This window comes from Spermophilus citellus, assembly GCF_964194105.1.
Source record: "Spermophilus citellus genome assembly, chromosome: 4".
NCBI lineage: Eukaryota > Metazoa > Chordata > Mammalia > Rodentia > Sciuridae > Spermophilus > Spermophilus citellus.
This window is the reverse complement of record NC_138185.1, coordinates 74,241,286-74,264,805: the sequence shown is the minus strand read 5'-3', so window position 1 is coordinate 74,264,805 and position 23,520 is coordinate 74,241,286.

Sequence of the window (23,520 nt, the reverse complement as noted above, 5' to 3'; positions counted from 1 at the left end):
ATATTGATAGATGTATTTGGAACTCTAAATCAAACACGGTTTGTGCTAGCTTCTTGAAACTTGACACAGTAAAGCAGTTTCACGGTCTATCTCTATGTTTTGTTTCCTCTTGATGTAGCCCTAAGCAGTGACTGGCGAGAAACACTTTCATGGAAAGGGGTTGCCAAGCTTCCAAAAATTACGAGTCTCCAGAAATCTCAGCAAATATTTTTTCACCCAAACTGGATGATACTTTCAGGTAATGATCAGAACACTAAGCCCACTTGGTTTCCCAAATTTCGTTCTTCTATGTTGAAGCGTTCGTTTCAAGTAACAGTTTCCATTTTGGCGTTTCACTGTTTTCTCCTATATTGATAGATGTATTTAGAACTCTAAATCAAACACGGTTTGTGCTAGCTTCTTGAAACTTGACACAGTAAAGCAGTTTCACGTTCTATCTTTATGTTTTGTTTCCTCTTGATGTACCTGTAAGCAGTGACTGGCGAGAAACACTTTCATGGAAAGGGGTTGCCAAGCTTCCAAATATTACGAGTCTCCAGAAATCTCAGCAAATATTTTTTCACCCAAACTGGATGATACTTTCAGGTAATGATCAGTACACAAAGCCCACTGGGTTCCCCAAATTTCATTCTTCTATGTTGAAGCGTTCTTTTCCACTATCAGTTTGCATTTTGGCGTTTCACTTTGTTTTCTCCTATATTGATAGATGTATTTGGAACTCTAAATCAAACACGGTTTGTGGTAGCTTCTTGAAACTTGACACAGTAAAGCAGTTTCACGTTCTATCTTTATGTATTGTTTCCTCTTGATGTACCTGTAAGCAGTGACTGGCGAGAAACACTTTCATTGAAAGAGGTTGCCAATTTTCCCAAAATTACGTGTCTCCAGAAATCTCAGCAAATATTTTTTCACCCAAACTGGATGATACTTTCAGGTAATGATCAGTACACTAAGCCCAGTTGGTTCCCCAAATTTCGTTCTTCTATGTTGAAGCGTTCGTTTCCACTATCAGTTTACATTTTGGCGTTTCACTCTGTTTTCTCCTATATTGATAGATGTATTTGGAACTCTAAATCAAACACGGTTTGTGCTAGTTTCTTGGAACTTGACACAGTAAAGCAGTTTCACATTCTAACTCTATGTTTTGTTTCCTCTTGATGTAGCCCAAAGCAGTGACTGGCGAGAAACACTTTCATGGAAAGGCGTTGCCAAGCTTCCAAATATTACGAGTCTCCAGAAATCTCAGCAAATATTTTTTCACCCAAACTGGATGATACTTTCAGATAATGATCAGTACACGAAGCCCACTTGGTTCCTCAAATTTCATTCTTCTAAGTTGAAGCGTTCGTTTCCACTATCAGTTTGCATTTTGGCGTTTCACTCTGTTTTCTCCTATATTGATAGATGTATTTGGAACTCTAAATCAAACACGGTTTGTGCTAGCTTCTTGAAACTTGACACAGTAAAGCAGTTTCACGGTCTATCTCTATGTTTTGTTTCCTTTTCATGTAGCCCTAATCAGTGACTGGCGAGAAACCCTTTCATGGAAAGGGGTTGCCAAGCTTCCAAAAATTACGAGTCTCCAGAAATCTCAGTAAATATTTTTTCACCCAAACTGGATGATACTTTCAGGTAATGATCAGTACACTAAGCCCAGTTGGTTCCCCAAATTTCGTCTTCTATGTTGAAGCGTTCGTTTCCAGTAACAGTTTGAATTTTGGCGTTTCACTCTGTTTTCTCCTATATTGATAGATGTATTTGGAAGTCTAAATCAAACACGGTTTGTGCTATCTTCTTGAAACTTGACACAGTAAAGCAGTTTCACGGTCTATCTCTATGTTTTGTTTCCTCTTGATGTAGCCCTAAGCAGTGACTGGCGAGAAACACTTTCATGGAAAGGGGTTGCCAAGCTTCCAAAAATTACGAGTCTCCAGAAATCCCAGCAAATATTTTTTCACCCAAACTGGATGATACTTTCAGGTAATGATCAGAACACTAAGCCCACTTGGTTTCCCAAATTTCGTTCTTCTATGTTGAAGCGTTCGTTTCCAGTAACAGTTTAAATTTTGGTGTTTCACTGTTTTCTCCAATATTGATAGATGTTTTAGAACTCTAAATCAAACACGGTTTGTGCTAGCTTCTTGAACCTTGACACAGTAAAGCAGTTTCACATTCTAACTCTATGTTTTGTTTCCTTTTCCTGTAGCCCTAAGCAGTGAATGGCGAAAAACACTTTCATTGAAAGTGGAAGCAAGCTTCCAAAAATTACGAGTCTCCAGAAATCTCAGCAATTATTTTTTCACCCAAACTGGATGATACTTTCAGGTAATGATCAGTACACTACGCCCAGTTGGTTTCCCAAATTTCATTCTTCTATGTTGAAGCGTTCGTTTCCAGTTACAGTTTCCATTTTGGCGTTTCACTCTGTTTTCTCCTATATTGATAGATGTATTTGGAACTCTAAATCAAACACGGTTTATGTTAGCTTCTTGAAACTTGACACAGTAAAGCAGTTTCACGGTCTATCTTTATGTTTTGTTTCCTCTTGATGTAGCCCAAAGCAGTGACTGGCAAGAAACACTTTCATGGAAAGGGGTTGCCAACCTTCCAAATATTACGAGTCTCCAGAAATATCAGCAAATATTTTTTCACCCAAACTGGATGATACTTTCAGGTAATGATCAGTATACTAAGCCCTCTTGGTTCCCCAAATTTTGTTCTTCTATGTTGAAGCGTTCGTTTCCACTATCAGTTTGCATTTTGGCGTTTCACTCTGTTTTCTCCTATATTGATTGATATATTTGGAACTCTAAATCAAACACGGTTTGTGCTAGCTTCTTGAAACTTGACACAGTACAGCAGTTTCACGTTCTATCTTTACGTTCTGTTTCCTCTTGATGTAGCCCTAAGCAGTTACTGGCGAGAAACTCTTTCATGGAAAGGGGTTGCCAAGCTTCCAAAAATTTCGAGTCTCCAGAAATCTCAGCAAATATTTTTTCAACCAAACTGGATGATACTTTTAGGTAATGATCAGTACACTAAGCCCACTTGGTTCCCCAAATTTCGTTCTTCTGTGTTGAAGCGTTCGTTTCGAGTAACAGTTTGAAAATTGGCCTTTCTCTCTGTTTTCGCCTATATTGATAGATGTATTTGGAACTCTAAGTCAAACACGGTTTGTGATAGCTTCTTCAAACTTGACACAGTAAAGCAGTTTCACATTCTATCTTTATGTTTTGTTTCCTCTTCATGTAGCCCTAAGCAGTGACTGGCGAGAAACACTTTCATGGAAATAGGTTGTCAATTTTCCAAAAATTACGTGTCTCCAGAAATGTCAGCAGATATTTCTTCACCCAAACTAGATGATAATTTCAGGTAATGATCAGTACACTAAGCCCACTTGGTTCCCCAAATTTCGTTCTTCTGTGTTGAAGCGTTCGTTTCCAGTAACAGTTTGTATTTTGGCGTTTCACTCTGTTTTCTCCTATATTGATAGATATATTTGGAACTCTGAATCAAACACGGTTTGTGCTAGCTTCTTGAAACTTGACACAGTAAAGCAATTTCACGGTCTATCACTATGTTTTGTTTCCTCTTGATATAGCCCTAAGCAGTGACTTGCGAGAAACACGTTCATTGAAAGGGGTTGCCAAGTTTCCAAAATTACGAGTCTCCAGAAATCTCAGCAAATATTTTTTCAACCAAACTGGATGATAATTTCAGGTAATGATCAGTACACTAAGCCCACTTGGTTCCCCAAATTTCTTTATTCTATGTTGAAGCGTTTTTTTCCACTATCAGTTTGCATTTTGGCGTTTCACTCTGTTTTCTCCTATATTGATAGATGTATTTGGAACTCTAAATCAAACACAGTTTGTGCTGGTTTCATGAAACTTGACTCAGTAAAGCAGTTTCACGTTCTAACTCTATGTTTTGTTTCCTTTTCATGTAGCCCTAAGCAGTGACTGGGGAGAAACACTTTCATTGAAAGGGGTTGCAAGCTTCCAAAAATTACGAGTCTCCAGAAATCTCAGCAAATATTTTTTCACCCAAACTGGATGATACTTTCAGGTAATGATCAGTACACTAAGCCCACTTGGTTCCCCAAATTTCGTTGTTCTGTGTTGAAGTGTTCGTTTCCAGTAGCAGTTTGAATTTTGGCCTTCCTCTCTGTTTTCTCCTATATTGATAGATGTATTTGGAACTCTAAATCAAACACGGTTTGTGCTAGCTTCTTGAAACTTGACACAGTAAAGCAGTTTCAAGTTCTATCTCGATGTTTTGTTTCCCCTTGATGTACCCCTAAGCAGTGACTGGCAAGCAACACTTTCATGGAAAGGGGTTGCCAAGCTTCAAAAACTTACGAGTCTCCAGAAATCTCAGCAAATATTTTTTTCACCCAAACTGGATGATACTTTCAGGTAAGGATCAGAACACTAAGCCCACTTGGTTCCCCAAATTTTGTTCTTCTATGTTCAAGCATTCATTTCCAGTAACAGTTTGCATTCTGGCATTTCACTCTGTTTTCTCCTATATTGATAGATGTATTTGGAACTCTAAATCAAACACGGTTTGTGCTAGCTTCTTGAAACTTGACTCAGTAAAGCAGTTTCACGGTCTATCTCTATGTTTTGTTTCCTCTTGATATAGCCCTAAGCAGTGACTGGCGAGAAACACTTTAATTGAAAGGGGTTGGAAAGCTTCCAAAAATTACGAGTCTCCAGAAATCTCAGCAAATATTTTTTCACCCAAACTGGATGATACTTTCAGGTAATGATCAGTACACTAAGCCCACTTGGTTCCCCAAATTTCGTTCTTCTATGTTGAAGCGTTCGTTTCCACTATCAGTTTGCATTTTGGCGTTTCACTCTGTTTTCTCCTATATTGATAGATGTATTTGGACTTCTAAATCAAACACGGTTTGTGCTAGTTTCTTGAAACTGGACACAGTAAAGCAGTTTCACATTCTATCTCTATGTTTTGTTTCCTTTTCATGTAGCCCTAAGCAGTGACTGGCGAGAAACACTTTCATTGAAAGGGGTTGGAAGCTTCCAAAAAATACGAGTCTCCAGAAATCTCAGCAAATATTTATTCAACCAAATTGGATGATACTTTCAGGTAATGATCAGAACACTAAGCCCACTTAGTTCCACAAATTTCGTTCTTCTATTTTGAAGCGTTCATTTCCAGTAACAGTTTGCATTCTGGCATTTCAATCTGTTTTCTCCTATATTGATAGATGTATTTGAAACTCTAAATCAAACACGGTTTGTGCTAGCTTCTTGAAACTTGACACAGTAAAGCAGTTTCACGTTCTATCTCGATTTTTTGTTTCCCCTTGATGTACCCCTAAGCAGTGACTGGCAAGAAACAATTTCATGGAAAGGGGTTGCCAAGCTTCAAAAACTTACGAGTCTCCAGAAATCTCAGCAAATATTTTTTTCACCCAAACTGGATGATACTTTCAGGTAACGATCAGAACACTAAGCCCATTTGGTTCCCCAAATTTTGTTCTTCTATGTTCAAGCATTCATTTCCAGTAACAGTTTGCATTCTGGCATTTCACTCTGTTTTCTCCCATATTGATAGATGTATTTGGAACTCTAAATCAAACACGGTTTGTGCTAGCTTCTTGAAACTTGACACAGTAAAGAAGTTTCACGTTCTATATTTATGTTTTGTTTTCTCTTGATGTAGCCCTAAGCAATGACTGGCGAGAAACACTTTCATGGAAAGAGGTTGCCAATTTTCCAAAAATTACGAGTCTCCAGAAATCTCAGCAAATATTTTTTCACCCAAACTGGATGATACTTTCAGATAATGATCAGTACACTAAGCCCACTTGGTTCCCCAAATTTCGTTCTTCTGTGTTGAAGCGTTCGTTTCCACTATCAGTTTGCATTTTGGCGTTTCACTCTATTTTCACCTATATTGATAGATGTATTTGGAACTCTAAATCAAACACGGTTTGTGCTAGCTTCTTGAAACTTGACACAGTAAAGCATTTTCACATTCTATCTCGATGTTTTGTTTCCTCTTGATGTAGCCCTAAGCAGTGACTGGCGAAAAACACTTTCATGGAAAGGGGTTGCCAAGCTTCCAAAAATTACGAGTCTACAGAAATCTCAGCAAATATTTTTTCACTCAAAATGGATGATACTTTCAGGTAATGATCAGAACACTAAGCCCACTTAGTTCCACAAATTTCGTTCTTCTATGTTGAAGCGTTCATTTCCAGTAACAGTTTGCATTCTGGCATTTCAATCTGTTTTCTCCTATATTGATAGATGTATTTGGAACTCTAAATCAAACACGGTTTGTGCGAGCTTCTTGAAACTTGTCACAGTAAAGCAATTTCACATTCTATCTCTATGTTTTGTTTACTCTTGATGTAGACCTAAGCAGTGACTGGTGAGAAGCACTTTCATGGAAAGGAGTTGCCAAGCTTCCAAAAATTACGAGTCTCCAGAAATCTCAGCACATATTTTTTCACCCAAACTGGATGACACTTTCAGGTAATGATCAGTACAATAAGCCCACTTGGTTCCCCAAATTTCGTTCTTCTATGTTGAAGCGTTCGTTTCCACTATCAGTTTGCATTTTGGCGTTTCACTCTGTTTTCTCCTATATTGATAGATGTATTTGGAACTCTAAATCAAACACGGTTTGTGATAGCTTCTTGAAACTTGACACAGTAAAGCAGTTTCACGTTCTATCTCGATGTTTTGTTTTCTCTTGATGTAGCCCTAAGCAGTGACTGGCGAGAAACGCTTTCATGGAAAGGGGTTACCAAGCTTCCGAATATTACGTGTCTCCAGAAATCTAAACAATTATTTTTTCACCCAAACTGGATAAAACTTTCAGGTAATGATCAGAACACTAAGCCCACTTGGTTCCCCAAATTTCCTTCTTCTATGTTGATGCGTTCGTTTCCACTATCAGTTTGCATTTTGGCGTTTCACTCTGATTTCTCCTATATTGATAGATGTATTTGGACTCTAAATCAAACACGGTTTGTTCTAGTTTCTTGAAACTTGACACAGTAAAGCAGTTTCACGTTCTAACTCTATGTTTTGTTTCCTTTTCATGTAGCCCTAAGCAGTGACTGGCGAGAAACACTTTCATTGAAAGGGTTGCAAGCTTCCAAAAATAACGAGTCTCCAGAAATCTCAGCAAATATTTTTTCAACCAAACTGGATGATACTTTTAGGTAATGATCAGTACACTAAGCCCACTTGGTTCCCCAAATTTCGTTTTTCTATGTTGAAGCGTTCGTTTCCACTATCAGTTTGAATTTTGGCGTTTCACTCTGTTTTCTCCTTATTGATAGATGTATTTGGAACTCTAAATCAAACACGGTTTGTGCTAGCTTCATGAAACTTGACACAGTAAAGCAGTTTCACGTTCTATCTTTATGTTTCGTTTCCTCTTCTTGTAGCCCAAAGCAGTGACTGGCGAGAAACACTTTCATGGAAAGGGGTTGCCAAGCTTCCAAAAATTACGAGTCTCCAGAAATCTCAGCAAATATTTTTTCAACCAAACTGGATGATACTTTTCGGTAATGATCAGAACACTAAGCCCACTTGGTTCCCCAAATTTCGTTCTTCTATGTTGCAGCGTTCGTTTCCAGTAACAGTTTGCATTCTGGCGTTTCACTCTGTTTTCTCCTATATTGATAGAAGTATTTGGAACTCTAAATCAAACATGGTTTGAGCTAGCTTCTTGAAACTTGACACAGTAAAGCAGTTTCACGTTCTATCTCTATGTTTTGTTTCCTCTTGATGTAGCCCTAAGCAGTGACTGGCGAGAAACACTTTCATGGAAAGGGGTTGCCAAGCTTCCAAAAATTACGAGTCTCCACTAATCTCAGCAAATATTTTTTCACCCAAACTGGATTATACTTTCAGGTAATGATCAGAACACTAAGCCAACTTGGTTCCCCAAATTTGGTTCTTCTATGTTGAAGCGTTCGTTTCCAGTAACAGTTTGCATTCTGGCATTTCAATCTATTTTCTCCTATATTGATAGATGTATTTGGAACGCTAAATCAAACACGGTTTGTGCTAGCTTCTGAAACTTGACAGAGTAAAGCAGTTTCATGTTCTATCTCTATGTTTTGCTTCCTCTTGATGTAGCCCTAAACAGTGACTGGCGAGAAACAATTTCATTGAAAGGGGTTGCCAAGCTTCCAAAAATTACGAGTCTCCAGAAATCTCAGCAAATATTTTTTCAACCAAACTGGATGATACTTTTAGGTAATGATCAGAACACTAAGCCCACTTGGTTCCCCAAATTTCGTTCTTCTATGTTGCAGCGTTCGTTTCCAGTAACAGTTTGCATTCTGGCATTTCACTCTGATTTCTCCTATATTGATAGATGTATTTGGAACTCTAAATCAAACATGGTTTGTGCTAGCTTCTTGAAACTTGACACAGTAAAGCAGTTTCAGGTTCTATCTCTATGTTTTGTTTCCTCTTGATGTAGCCCTAAGCAGTGACTGGCGAGAAACACTTTCATGGAAAGGGGTTGCCAAGCTTCCAAAAATTACGAGTCTCCACTAATCTCAGCAAATATTTTTTCACCCAAACTGGATTATACTTTCAGGTAATGATCAGAACACTAAGCACACTTGGTTCCCCAAATTTCGTTCTTCTATGTTGAAGCGTTCGTTTCCAGTAACAGTTTGCATTCTGGCATTTCAATCTATTTTCTCCTATATTGATAGATGTATTTGGAACGCTAAATCAAACACGGTTTGTGCTAGCTTCTGAAACTTGACAGAGTAAAGCAGTTTCATGTTCTATCTCTATGTTTTGCTTCCTCTTGATGTAGCCCTAAACAGTGACTGGCGAGAAACACTTTCATTGAAAGGGGTTGCCAAGCTTCCAAAAATTACGAGTCTCCAGAAATCTCAGCAAATATTTTTTCAACCAAACTGGATGATACTTTTAGGTAATGATCAGAACACTAAGCCCACTTGGTTCCCCAAATTTCGTTCTTCTATGTTGCAGCGTTCGTTTCCAGTAACAGTTTGCATTCTGGCATTTCACTCTGTTTTCTCCTATATTGATAGATGTATTTGGAACTCTAAATCAAACACGGTTTGTGCTAGCTTCTTGAAATCTGACACAGTAAAGCAGTTTCACGGTCTATCTCTATGTTTTGTTTCCTCTTGATGTAGCCCTAAGAAGTGACTGGCGAGAAACACTTTCATGGAAAAAGGTTGCCAATTTCCAAAAAATTACGTGTCTCCAGAAATCTCAGCAAATATTTTTTCACCCAAACTGGATGACACTTTCAGGTAATGATCAGTACACTAAGCCCACTTGGTTCCCCAAATTTCGTTCTTCTGTGTTGAAGCGTTCATTTCCAGTAGCAGTTTGAATTTTGGCCTTTCTCTCTGATTTCTCCTATATTGATAGATGTATTTGGAACTCTAACAAACACGGTTTGTGCTAGCTTCTTGAAACGTGACACAGTAAAGCAGTTTCATGGTCTATCTCTATGTTTTGTTTCCTCTTGATATAGCCCTAAGCAGTGACTGGCGAGAAACACTTTCATTGAAAGGGGTCACCAAGCTTCTAAAAATTACGAGTCTCCAGAAATCTCAGCAAATATTTTTTCACCCAAACTGGATGTTACTTTCAGGTAATGATCAGTACACTAAGCCCACTTGGTTCCCCAAATTTCGTTCTTCTATGTTGAAGTGTTCGTTTCCACTATCAGTTTGCATTTTGGCGTTTCACTCTGTTTTCTCCTATATTGATAGATGTATTTGGAACTCTAAATCAAATACGGTTTGGCTAGTTTCTTGAAACTTGACACAGTAAAGCAGTTTCACATTCTAAATCTATGTTTTTTTTTTCCTTTTCATGTAGCCCTAAACAGTGACTGGCAAGAAACACTTTCATTGAAAGGGGTTGCAAGCTTCCAAAAATTACGAGTCTCCAGAAATCTCAGCAAATATTTTTTCAACCAAACTGGATGATACTTTTAGGTAATGATCAGTACACTAAGCCCACTTGGTTCTCCAAATTTCGTTCTTCTATGTTGATGCCTTTGTTTCCAGTAACAGTTTGAATTTTGGCGTTTCACTCTGTTTTCTCCTATATTGATGGATGTATTTGGAACTCTAAATCAAACACGGTTTGTGCTAGCTTCTTGAAATTTGACACAGTAAAGCAGTTTCACGTTCTATCATTATGTTTTGTTTCCTCTTGATATAGCCCTAAGCAGTGACTGGCGAGAAACACTTTCATTGAAAGGGGTTGCCAAGCTTCCAAAAATTACGAGTCTCCACAAATCTCAGCAAATATTTTTTCACCCAAACTGGATGATACTTACAGGTAATGATCAGTACACTAAGCCCACTTGGTTCCCCAAATTTTGTTCTTCTGTGTTGAATCGTTCGTTTCCAGTATCAGTTTGAATTTTGGCCTTTCTCTCTGTTTTTTCCTATATTGATAGATGTATTTGGAACTCTAAATCAAACACGGTTTGTGTTAGCTTCTTGAAACTTGACACAGTAAAGCAGTTTCATGGTCTATCTCTATGTTTTGTTTCCTCTTGAAATAGCCCTAAGCAGTGACTGGCGAGAAACACTTTCAATGAAAGGGGTTGCCAAGCTTCCAAATATTACGAGTCTCCACAAATCTCAGCAAATATTTTTTCGACCAACCTGGATGATACTTTCAGGTAATTATCAGTACACTAAGCCCACTTGGTTCCCCAAATTTCGTTCTTCTATGTTGAAGCGTTCGTTTCCAGTAACAGTTTCCACTCTGGCATTTCACTCTGTTTTCTCCTATATTGATAGATGTATTTAGAACTCTAAATCAAACACGGTTTGTGGTAGCTTCTTGAAACTTGACACAGTAAAGCAGTTTCACGTTCTATCTCTATGTTTTGTTTCCTCTTGATGTAGCCCTAAGCATTGACTGGAGAGAAACTGTTTCATGGAAAGGGGTTGTCAAGCTTCCAAAAATTACGAGTCTCCAGAACTCTCAGCAAATATTTTTTCACCCAAAATGGATGATACTTTCAGGTAATGATCAGAACACTGAGCCCACTTGGTTCCCCAATTATCATTCTTCTATGTTGAAGCGTTCGTTTCCATTATCAGTTTGCATTTTGGCGTTTCATTCTGTTTTCTCCTATATTGATAGATGTATTTGGAACTGTAAATCAAACACGGTTTGTGCTAGTTTCTTGAAACTTGACACAGTAAAGCAGTTTCACATTCTAAATCTATGTTTTGTTTCTTTTTCATATACGCCTAAGCAGTGACTGGCGAGAAACTCTTTCATGGAAAGAGGTTGCCAATTTTCCAAAAATTACGTGTCTCCAGAAATCTCCGCAAATATTTTTTCACCCAAACTGGATGACACTTTCAGGTAATGATCAGTACACAAAGCCCACTTGGTTCCCCAAATTTCGTTCTTCTGTGTTTAATCGTTCGTTTCCAGTAACAGTTTGAATTTTGGCCTTTCTCTCTGTTTTCTCCTATATTGATAGATGTATTTGGAACTCTAAATCAAACACGGTTTGTGCTAGCTTCTTGAAACTTGACACAGTAAAGCAGTTTCACGGTCTATCTCTATGTTTTGTTTCCTCTTGATGTAGACCTAAGCAGTGACTGGCGAGAAACACTTTCATGGAAAGGGGTTTGCCAATGTTCCAAAAATTACGTGTCTCCAGAAATCTCAGCAAATATTTTTTCACCCAAACTGGATGACACTTTCCGGTAATGATCAGTGCACTAAGCCCACTGGGTTCCCCAAATTTCGTTCTTCTGTGTTTAATCGTTCGTTTCCAGTAACAGTTTGAATTTTGGCCTTTCTCTCTGTTTTCTCCTATATTGATAGATGTATTTGGAACTCTAAATCAAACACGGTTTGTGCTAGCTTCTTGAAACTTGACACAGTAAAGCAGTTTCAAGTTCTATCTCTATATTTTGTTTCCTCTTCATGTAGCCCTAAGCAGTGACTGGCGAGAAACACTTTCATGGAAAGGGGTTGCCAAGCTTCCAAAAATTATGAGTCTCCCGAATCTCAGCAAATATTTTTTCACACAAACTGGATGATACTTTCAGGTAATGATCAGAACACTAAGCCCACTTGGTTCCCCAAATTTCGTTCTTCTATGTTGCAGCGTTCATTTCCAGTAACAGTTTGCATTCTGGCATTTCACTCTGTTTTCTCCTATATTGATAGATGTATTTGGAACTCTAAATCAAACACGGTTTGTGCTAGCTCCTTGAAACTTGACACAGTAAAGCAGTTTCACGTTCTATCATAATGTTTTGTTTCCACTTGATATAGCCCTAAGCAGTGACTGGCGAGAAACACTTTCATTGAAAGGGGTTGCCAAGCTTCCAAAAATTACGAGTCTCCACAAATCTCAGCAAATATTTTTTCACCCAAACTGGATGACACTTTCAGGTAATGATCAGAACACTAAGCCCACTTGGTTCCCCAAATTTCGTTCTTCTATGTTGCAGCGTTCGTTTCCAGTAACAGTTTGCATTCTGGCGTTTCACTCTGTTTTCTCCTATATAGATAGATGTATTTGGAATTCTAAATCAAACAAGGTTTGTGCTAGCTTCTTGAAACTTGACATAGTAAAGCAGTTTCATGTTCTATCATTATGTTTTGTTTCCTCTTGATATTGCCCTAAGCAGTGACTGGCGAGAAACACTTTCATTGAAAGGGGTCGCCAAGCTTCTAAAAATTACGAGTCTCCAGAAATCTCAGCAAATATTTTTTCAACCAAACTGTATGATACTTATAGGTAATGATCAGTACACTAAGCCCACTTGGTTCCCCAAATTTCGTTCTTCTATGTTGCAGCATTCGTTTCCAGTAACAGTTTGCATTCTGGCATTTCACTCTGTTTTCTCCTATATTGATAGATGTATTTGGAACTCTAAATCAAACACGGTTTGTGCTAGTTTCTTGAAACTTGACACAGTAAAGCAGTTTCACATTCTAACTCTATGTTTTTTTTTTCCTTTTCATGTAGCCCTAAACAGTGACTGGCAAGACACACTTTCATTGAAAGGGGTTGCAAGCTTCCAAAAATTACGAGTCTCCAGAAATCTCAGGAAGTATTTTTTCAACCAAACTGGATGATACTTTTAGGTAATGATCAGTACACCAAGCCCACTTGGTTCCCCAATTTCGTTCTTCTATGTTGATGCGTTTGTTTCCAGTAACAGTTTGAATTTTGGTGTTTCACTCTGTTTTCTCCTATATTGATGGATGTATTTGGAACTCTAAATCAAACACGGTTTGTGCTAGCTTCTTGAAACTTGACACAGTAAAGCAGTTTCACGTTCTATCTCTATGTTTTGTTTCCTCTTGATGTAGCCCTAAGCAGTGACTGGCGAGAAAAACTTTCATGGAAAGGGGTTGCCAAGCTTCCAAAAATTACGAGTCTCCACTAATCTCAGCAAATATTTTTCACCCAAACTGGATTATACTTTCAGGTAATGATCAGAAAACTAAGCACACTTGGTTCCCCAAATTTCGTTCTTCTATGTTGAAGCGTTCGTTTCCAGTAACAGTTTGCATTCTGGCATTTCAATCTATTTTCTCCTATATTGATAGATGTATTTGGAACCCTAAATCAAACACGGTTTGTGCTAGCTTCTGAAACTTGACAGAGTAAAGCAGTTTCATGTTCTATCTCTATGTTTTGCTTCCTCTTGATGTAGCACTAAACAGTGACTGGCGAGAAACACTTTCATTGAAAGGGGTTGCCAAGCTTCCAAAAATTACGAGTCTCCAGAAATCTCAGCAAATATTTTTTCAACCAAACTGGATGATACTTTTAGGTAATGATCAGAACACTAAGCCCACTTGGTTCCCCAAATTTCGTTCTTCTATGTTGCAGCGTTCGTTTCCAGTAACAGTTTGCATTCTGGCATTTCACTCTGTTTTCTCCTATATTGATAGATGTATTTGGAACTCTAAATCAAACATGGTTTGTGCTAGCTTCTTGAAACTTGACACAGTAAAGCAGTTTCAGGTTCTATCTCTATGTTTTGTTTCCTCTTGATGTAGCCCTAAGCAGTGACTGGCGAGAAACACTTTCATGGAAAGGGGTTGCCAAGCTTCCAAAAATTACGAGTCTCCACTAATCTCAGCAAATATTTTTTCACCCAAACTGGATTATACTTTCAGGTAATGATCAGAACACTAAGCACACTTGGTTCCCCAAATTTCGTTCTTCTATGTTGAAGCGTTCGTTTCCAGTAACAGTTTGCATTCTGGCATTTCAATCTATTTTCTCCTATATTGATAGATGTATTTGGAACGCTAAATCAAACACGGTTTGTGCTAGCTTCTGAAACTTGACAGAGTAAAGCAGTTTCATGTTCTATCTCTATGTTTTGCTTCCTGTTGATGTAGCCCTAAACAGTGACTGGCGAGAAACACTTTCATTGAAAGGGGTTGCCAAGCTTCCAAAAATTACGAGTCTCCAGAAATCTCAGCAAATATTTTTTCAACCAAACTGGATGATACTTTTAGGTAATGATCAGAACACTAAGCCCACTTGGTTCCCCAAATTTCGTTCTTCTATGTTGCAGCGTTCGTTTCCAGTAACAGTTTGCATTCTGGCATTTCACTCTGTTTTCTCCTACATTGATAGATGTATTTGGAACTCTAAATCAAACACGGTTTGTGCTAGCTTCTTGAAATCTGACACAGTAAAGCAGTTTCACGGTCTATCTCTATGTTTTGTTTCCTCTTGATGTAGCCCTAAGAAGTGACTGGCGAGAAACACTTTCATGGAAAAAGGTTGCCAATTTCCAAAAAATTACGTGTCTCCAGAAATCTCAGCAAATATTTTTTCACCCAAACTGGATGACACTTTCAGGTAATGATCAGTACACTAAGCCCACTTGGTTCCCCAAATTTCGTTCTTCTGTGTTGAAGCGTTCATTTCCAGTAGCAGTTTGAATTTTGGCCTTTCTCTCTGATTTCTCCTATATTGATAGATGTATTTGGAACTCTAACAAACACGGTTTGTGCTAGCTTCTTGAAACGTGACACAGTAAAGCAGTTTCATGGTCTATCTCTATGTTTTGTTTCCTCTTGATATAGCCCTAAGCAGTGACTGGCGAGAAACACTTTCATTGAAAGGGGTCACCAAGCTTCTAAAAATTACGAGTCTCCAGAAATCTCAGCAAATATTTTTTCACCCAAACTGGATGTTACTTTCAGGTAATGATCAGTACACTAAGCCCACTTGGTTCCCCAAATTTCGTTCTTCTATGTTGAAGTGTTCGTTTCCACTATCAGTTTGCATTTTGGCGTTTCACTCTGTTTTCTCCTATATTGATAGATGTATTTGGAACTCTAAATCAAATACGGTTTGGCTAGTTTCTTGAAACTTGACACAGTAAAGCAGTTTCACATTCTAAATCTATGTTTTTTTTTTCCTTTTCATGTAGCCCTAAACAGTGACTGGCAAGAAACACTTTCATTGAAACTGGTTGCAAGCTTCCAAAAATTACGAGTCTCCAGAAATCTCAGCAAATATTTTTTCAACCAAACTGGATGATACTTTTAGGTAATGATCAGTACACTAAGCCCACTTGGTTCTCCAAATTTCGTTCTTCTATGTTGATGCCTTTGTTTCCAGTAACAGTTTGAATTTTGGCGTTTCACTCTGTTTTCTCCTATATTGATGGATGTATTTGGAACTCTAAATCAAACACGGTTTGTGCTAGCTTCTTGAAATTTGACACAGTAAAGCAGTTTCACGTTCTATCATTATGTTTTGTTTCCTCTTGATATAGCCCTAAGCAGTGACTGGCGAGAAACACTTTCATTGAAAGGGGTTGCCAAGCTTCCAAAAATTACGAGTCTCCACAAATCTCAGCAAATATTTTTTCACCCAAACTGGATGATACTTACAGGTAATGATCAGTACACTAAGCCCACTTGGTTCCCCAAATTTTGTTCTTCTGTGTTGAATCGTTCGTTTCCAGTAACAGTTTGAATTTTGGCCTTTCTCTCTGTTTTTTCCTATATTGATAGATGCATTTGGAACTCTAAATCAAACACGGTTTGTGTTAGCTTCTTGAAACTTGACACAGTAAAGCAGTTTCATGGTCTATCTCTATGTTTTGTTTCCTCTTGAAATAGCCCTAAGCAGTGACTGGCGAGAAACACTTTCATTGAAAGGGGTTGCCAAGCTTCCAAATATTACGAGTCTCCACAAATCTCAGCAAATATTTTTTCGACCAACCTGGATGATACTTTCAGGTAATTATCAGTACACTAAGCCCACTTGGTTCCCCAAATTTCGTTCTTCTATGTTGAAGCGTTCGTTTCCAGTAACAGTTTCCACTCTGGCATTTCACTCTGTTTTCTCCTATATTGATAGATGTATTTAGAACTCTAAATCAAACACGGTTTGTGGTAGCTTCTTGAAACTTGACACAGTAAAGCAGTTTCACGTTCTATCTCTATGTTTTGTTTCCTCTTGATGTAGCCCTAAGCATTGACTGGAGAGAAACTCTTTCATGGAAAGGGGTTGCCAAGCTTCCAAAAATTACGAGTCTCCAGAACTCTCAGCAAATATTTTTTCACCCAAAATGGATGATACTTTCAGGTAATGATCAGAACACTGAGCCCACTTGGTTCCCCAATTATCATTCTTCTATGTTGAAGCGTTCGTTTCCATTATCAGTTTGCATTTTGGCGTTTCATTCTGTTTTCTCCTATATTGATAGATGTATTTGGAACTGTAAATCAAACACGGTTTGTGCTAGTTTCTTGAAACTTGACACAGTAAAGCAGTTTCACATTCTAAATCTATGTTTTGTTTCTTTTTCATATACGCCTAAGCAGTGACTGGCGAGAAACTCTTTCATGGAAAGAGGTTGCCAATTTTCCAAAAATTACGTGTCTCCAGAAATCTCCGCAAATATTTTTTCACCCAAACTGGATGACACTTTCAGGTAATGATCAGTACACAAAGCCCACTTGGTTCCCCAAATTTCGTTTTTCTGTGTTTAATCGTTCGTTTCCAGTAACAGTTTGAATCTTGGCCTTTCTCTCTGTTTTCTCCTATATTGATAGATGTATTTGGAACTCTAAATCAAACACGGTTTGTGCTAGCTTCTTGAAACTTGACACAGTAAAGCAGTTTCAAGTTGTATCATTATGTTTTGTTTCCTCTTGATGTAGCCCTAAGCAGTGACTGGCGAGAAACACTTTCATGGAAAGGGGTTGCCAATGTTCCAAAAATTACGTGTCTCCAGAAATCTCAGCAAATATTTTTTCACCCAAACTGGATGACACTTTCCGGTAATGATCAGTGCACTAAGCCCACTGGGTTCCCCAAATTTCGTTCTTCTGTGTTTAATCGTTCGTTTCCAGTAACAGTTTGAATTTTGGCCTTTCTCTCTGTTTTCTCCTATATTGATAGATGTATTTGGAACTCTAAATCAAACACGGTTTGTGCTAGCTTCTTGAAACTTGACACAGTAAAGCAGTTTCAAGTTCTATCTCTATATTTTGTTTCCTTTTCATGTAGCCCTAAGCAGTGACTGGCGAGAAACACTTTCATGGAAAGGGGTTGCCAAGCTTCCAAAAATTATGAGTCTCCCGAATCTCAGCAAATATTTTTTCACACAAACTGGATGATACTTTCAGGTAATGATCAGAACACTAAGCCCACTTGGTTCCCCAAATTTCGTTCTTCTATGTTGCAGCGTTCATTTCCAGTAACAGTTTGCATTCTGGCATTTCACTCTGTTTTCTCCTATATTGATAGATGTATTTGGAACTCTAAATCAAACACGGTTTGTGCTAGCTCCTTGAAACTTGACACAGTAAAGCAGTTTCACGTTCTATCATAATGTTTTGTTTCCTCTTGATATAGCCCTAAGCAGTGACTGGCGAGAAACACTTTCATTGAAAGGGGTTGCCAAGCTTCCAAAAATTACGAGTCTCCACAAATCTCAGCAAATATTTTTTCACCCAAACTGGATGACACTTTCAGGTAATGATCAGTACACTAATCCCACTTGGTTCCCCAAATTTCGTTCTTCTATGTTGCAGCGTTCGTTTCCAGTAACAGTTTGCATTCTGGCGTTTCACTCTGTTTTCTCCTATATAGATAGATGTATTTGGAATTCTAAATCAAACAAGGTTTGTGCTAGCTTCTTGAAACTTGACATAGTAAAGCAGTTTCACGTTCTATCATTATGTTTTGTTTCCTCTTGATATTGCCCTAAGCAGTGACTGGCGAGAAACACTGTCATTGAAAGGGGTCGCCAAGCTTCTAAAAATTACGAGTCTCCAGAAATCTCAGCAAATATTTTTTCAACCAAACTGTATGATACTTATAGGTAATGATCAGTACACTAAGCCCACTTGGTTCCCCAAATTTCGTTCTTCTATGTTGAAGTGTTCGTTTCCACTATCAGTTTGCAATTTGGCGTTTCATTCTGTTTTCTCCTATATTGATAGATGTATTTGGAACTCTAAATCAAACACGGTTGGTGCTAGTTTCTTGAAACTTGACACAGTAAAGCAGTTTCACATTCTAACTCTATGTTTTTTTTTTTTTTTTTTTTCATGTAGCCCTAAACAGTGACTGGCAAGAAACACTTTCATTGAAAGGGGTTGCAAGCTTCCAAAAATTACGAGTCTCCAGAAATCTCAGCAAATATTTTTTCACCCAAACTGGATGATACTTCAGGTAAGGATCAGTACACCAAGCCCACTTGGTTCTCCAAATTTCGTTCTTCTATGTTGATGCGTTTGTTTCCAGTAACAGTTTGAATTTTGGTGTTTCACTCTGTTTTCTCCTATATTGATGGATGTATTTGGAACTCTAAATCAAACACGGTTTGTGCTAGCTTCTTGAAACTTGACACAGTAAAGCAGTTTCACGTTCTATCTCTATGTTTTGTTTCCTCTTGATGTAGCCCTAAGCAGTGACTGGCGAGAAAAACTTTCATGGAAAGGGGTTGCCAAGCTTCCAAAAATTACGAGTCTCCACTAATCTCAGCAAATATTTTTCACCCAAACTGGATTATACTTTCAGGTAATGATCAGAACACTAAGCACACTTGGTTCCCCAAATTTCGTTCTTCTATGTTGAAGCGTTCGTTTCCAGTAACAGTTTGCATTCTGGCATTTCAATCTATTTTCTCCTATATTGATAGATGTATTTGGAACCCTAAATCAAACACGGTTTGTGCTAGCTTCTGAAACTTGACAGAGTAAAGCAGTTTCATGTTCTATCTCTATGTTTTGCTTCCTCTTGATGTAGCCCTAAACAGTGACTGGCGAGAAACACTTTCATTGAAAGGGGTTGCCAAGCTTCCAAAAATTACGAGTCTCCAGAAATCTCAGCAAATATTTTTTCAACCAAACTGGATGATACTTTTAGGTAATGATCAGAACACTAAGCCCACTTGGTTCCCCAAATTTCGTTCTTCTATGTTGCAGCGTTCGTTTCCAGTAACAGTTTGCATTCTGGCATTTCACTCTGTTTTCTCCTATATTGATAGATGTATTTGGAACTCTAAATCAAACATGGTTTGTGCTAGCTTCTTGAAACTTGACACAGTAAAGCAGTTTCACTTTCTATCATTATGTTTTGTTTCCTCTTGATATAGCCCTAAGCAGTGACTGGTGAGAAACACTTTCATTGAAAGGGGTTGCCAAGCTTCCAAAAATTACAAGTCTCCACAAATCTCAGCAAATATTTTTTCACCCAAACTGGATGATACTTTCAGGTAATGATCAGTACACTAAGCCCACTTGGTTCCCCAAATTTCGTTCTTCTGTGTTGAATCGTTCTTTTCCAGTAACAGTTTGAATTTTGGCCTTTCTCTCTGTTTTCTCCTATATTGATAGATGTATTTGGAACTCTAAATAAAACACGGTTTGTGCTAGCTTCTTGAAATTTGACACAGTAAAGCAGTTTCACGGTCTATCTCTATGTTTTGTTTCCTCTTGATGTAGCCCTAAGCAGTGACTGGCGAGAAACACTTTCATGGAAAAAGGTTGCCAATTTCCAAAAAATTACGTGTCTCCAGAAATCTCAGCCAATATTTTTTCACCCAAACTGGATGACACTTTCAGGTTATGATCAGTACACTAAGCCCACTTAGTTCCCCAAATTTCGTTCTTCTGTGTTGAAGCGTTCATTTCCAGTAGCAGTTTGAATTTGGCATGTCTCTCTGATTTCTCCTATATTGATAGATGTATTGGAACTCTAACAAACACGGTTTGTGCTACCTTCTTGAAACGTGACACAGTAAAGCAGTTTCATGGTCTATCTCTATGTTTTGTTTCCTCTTGATATACCCCTAAGCAGTGACTGGTGAGAAACACTTTCATTGAAAGGGGTCGCCAAGCTTCTAAAAATTACGAGCCTCCAGAAATCTCAGCAAATATTTTTTCACCCAAACTGTATGATACTTTCAGGTAATGATCAGTACACTAAGCCCACTTGGTTCCCCAAATTTCGTTCTTCTATGTTGAAGTGTTCGTTTCCACTATCAGTTTGCATTTTGGCGTTTCACTCTGTTTTCTCCTATATTGATAGATGTATTTGGAACTCTAAATCAAACACGGTTTGTGCTAGTTTCTTGAAACTTGACACAGTAAAGCAGTTTCACATTCTAACTCTATGTTTTTTTTTTTCCTTTTCATGTAGCCCTAAACAGTGACTGGCAAGAAACACTTTCATTGAAAGGGGTTGCAAGCTTCCAAAAATTACGAGTCTCCAGAAATCTCAGCAAATATTTTTTCAACCAAACTCGATGATACTTTTAGGTAATGATCAGCACACTAAGCCCACTTGGTTCTCCAAATTTCGTTCTTCTATGTTGATGCGTTTGTTTCCAGTAACAGTTTGAATTTTGGCGTTTCACTCTGTTTTCTCCTATATTAATGGATGTATTTGGAACTCTAAATCAAACACGGTTTGTGCTAGCTTCTTGAAACTTGACACAGTAAAGCAGTTTCACGTTCTATCTCTATGTTTTGTTTCCTCTTGATGTAGCCCTAAGCAGTGACTGGCGAGAAACACTTTCATGGAAAGGGGTTGCCAAGCTTCCAAAAATTACGAGTCTCCACTAATCTCAGCAAATATTTTTCACCCAAACTGGATTATACTTTCAGGTAATGATCAGAACACTAAGCACACTTGGTTCCCCAAATTTCGTTCTTCTATGTTGAAGCGTTCGTTTCCAGTAACAGTTTGCATTCTGGCATTTCAATCTATTTTCTCCTATATTGATAGATGTATTTGGAACCCTAAATCAAACACGGTTTGTGCTAGCTTCTGAAACTTGACAGAGTAAAGCAGTTTCATGTTCTATCTCTATGTTTTGCTTCCTCTTGATGTAGCCCTAAACAGTGACTGGCGAGAAACACTTTCATTGAAAGGGGTTGCCAAGCTTCCAAAAATTACGAGTCTCCAGAAATCTCAGCAAATATTTTTTCAACCAAAGTGGATGATACTTTTAGGTAATGATCAGAACACTAAGCCCACTTGGTTCCCCAAATTTCGTTCTTCTATGTTGCAGCATTCGTTTCCAGTAACAGTTTGCATTCTGGCATTTCACTCTGTTTTCTCCTATATTGATAGATGTATTTGGAACTCTAAATCAAACATGGTTTGTGCTAGCTTCCTGAAACTTGACACAGTAAAGCAGTTTCACGTTCTATCATTATGTTTTGTTTCCTCTTGATATAGCCCTAAGCAGTGACTGGCGAGAAACACTTTCATTGAAAGGGGTTGCCAAGCTTCCAAAAATTACGAGTCTCCACAAATCTCAGCAAATATTTTTTCACCCAAACTGGATGATACTTCAGGTAATGATAAGTACACTAAGAGAACTTGGTTCACCAAATTTCGTTCTTCTATGTTGAAGCGTTCGTTTCCACTATCAGTTTGCATTTTGGCGTTTCATTCTGTTTTCTCCTATATTGATAGATGTATTTGGAACTCTAAATCAAACACGGTTTGTGCTAGCTTCTTGAAATTTGACACAGTAAAGCAGTTTCAGGGTCTATCTCTATGTTTTGTTTCCTCTTGATGTAGCCCTAAGCAGTGACTGGCGAGAAACACTTTCATGGAAAAAGGTTGCCAATTTCCAAAAAATTACGTGTCTCCAGAAATCTCAGCAAATATTTTTTCACCCAAACTGGATGACACTTTCAGGTTATGATCAGTACACTAAGCCCACTTGGTTCCCCAAATTTCGTTCTTCTGTGTTGAAGCGTTCATTTCCAGTAGCAGTTTGAATTTGGCCTTTCTCTCTGATTTCTCCTATATTGATAGATGTATTGGAACTCTAACAAACACGGTTTTTGCTACCTTCTTGAAACGTGACACAGTAAAGCAGTTTCATGGTCTATCTCTATGTTTTGTTTCCTCTTGATATACCCCTAAGCAGTGACTGGCGAGAAACACTTTCATTGAAAGGGGTCGCCAAGCTTCTAAAAATTACGAGTCTCCACAAATCTCAGCAAATATTTTTTCACCCAAATTGTTTGACACTTTCAGGTAATGATCAGTACACTAAGCCCACTTGGTTCCCCAAATTTCGTTCTTCTATGTTGAAGTGTTCGTTTCCACTATCAGTTTGCATTTTGGCGTTTCACTCTGTTTTCTCCTATATTGATAGATGTATTTAGAACTCTAAATCAAACACGGTTTGTGCTAGTTTCTTGAAACTTGACACAGTATAGCAGTTTCACATTCTAACTCTATGTTTTTTTTCCTTTTCATGTAGCCCTAAACAGTGACTGGCGAGAAACACTTTCATTGAAAGGGGTTGCAAGCTTCCAAAAATTACGAGTCTCCAGAAATCTCAGCAAATATTTTTTCAACCAAACTGGATGATACTTTTAGGTAATGGTCAGTACACTAAGCCCACTTGGTTCCCCAAATTTCCTTCTTCTATGTTGAAGCGTTTGATTCCAGTAACAGTTTGAATTTTGGCGTTTCACTCTGTTTTCTCCTATATTGATAGATGTATTTGGAACTCTAAATCAAACACGGTTTGTGCTAGCTTCTTGAAACTTGACACGGTAAAGCAGTTTCACGGTCTATCTCTATGTTTTGTTTCCTCTTGATGTAGCCCTAAGCAGTGACTGGCGAGAAACACTTTCATGGAAAAAGGTTGCCAATTTCCAAAAAATTACGTGTCTCCAGAAATCTCAGCAAATATTTTTTCACCCAAACTGGATGATACTTTTAGGTAATGATCAGTACACTAAGCCCACTTGGTTCTCCAAATTTCGTTCTTCTATGTTGATGCGTTTGTTTCCAGTAACAGTTTGAATTTTGGCGTTTCACTCTGTTTTCTCCTATATTGATAGATGTATTTGGAACGCTAAATCAAACACGGTTTGTGCTAGCTTCTTGAAACTTGACACAGTAAAGCAGTTTCAAGTTGTATCATTATGTTTTGTTTCCTCTTGATGTAGCCCTAAGCAGTGACTGGCGAGAAACACTTTCATTGAAAGGGGTTGCCAA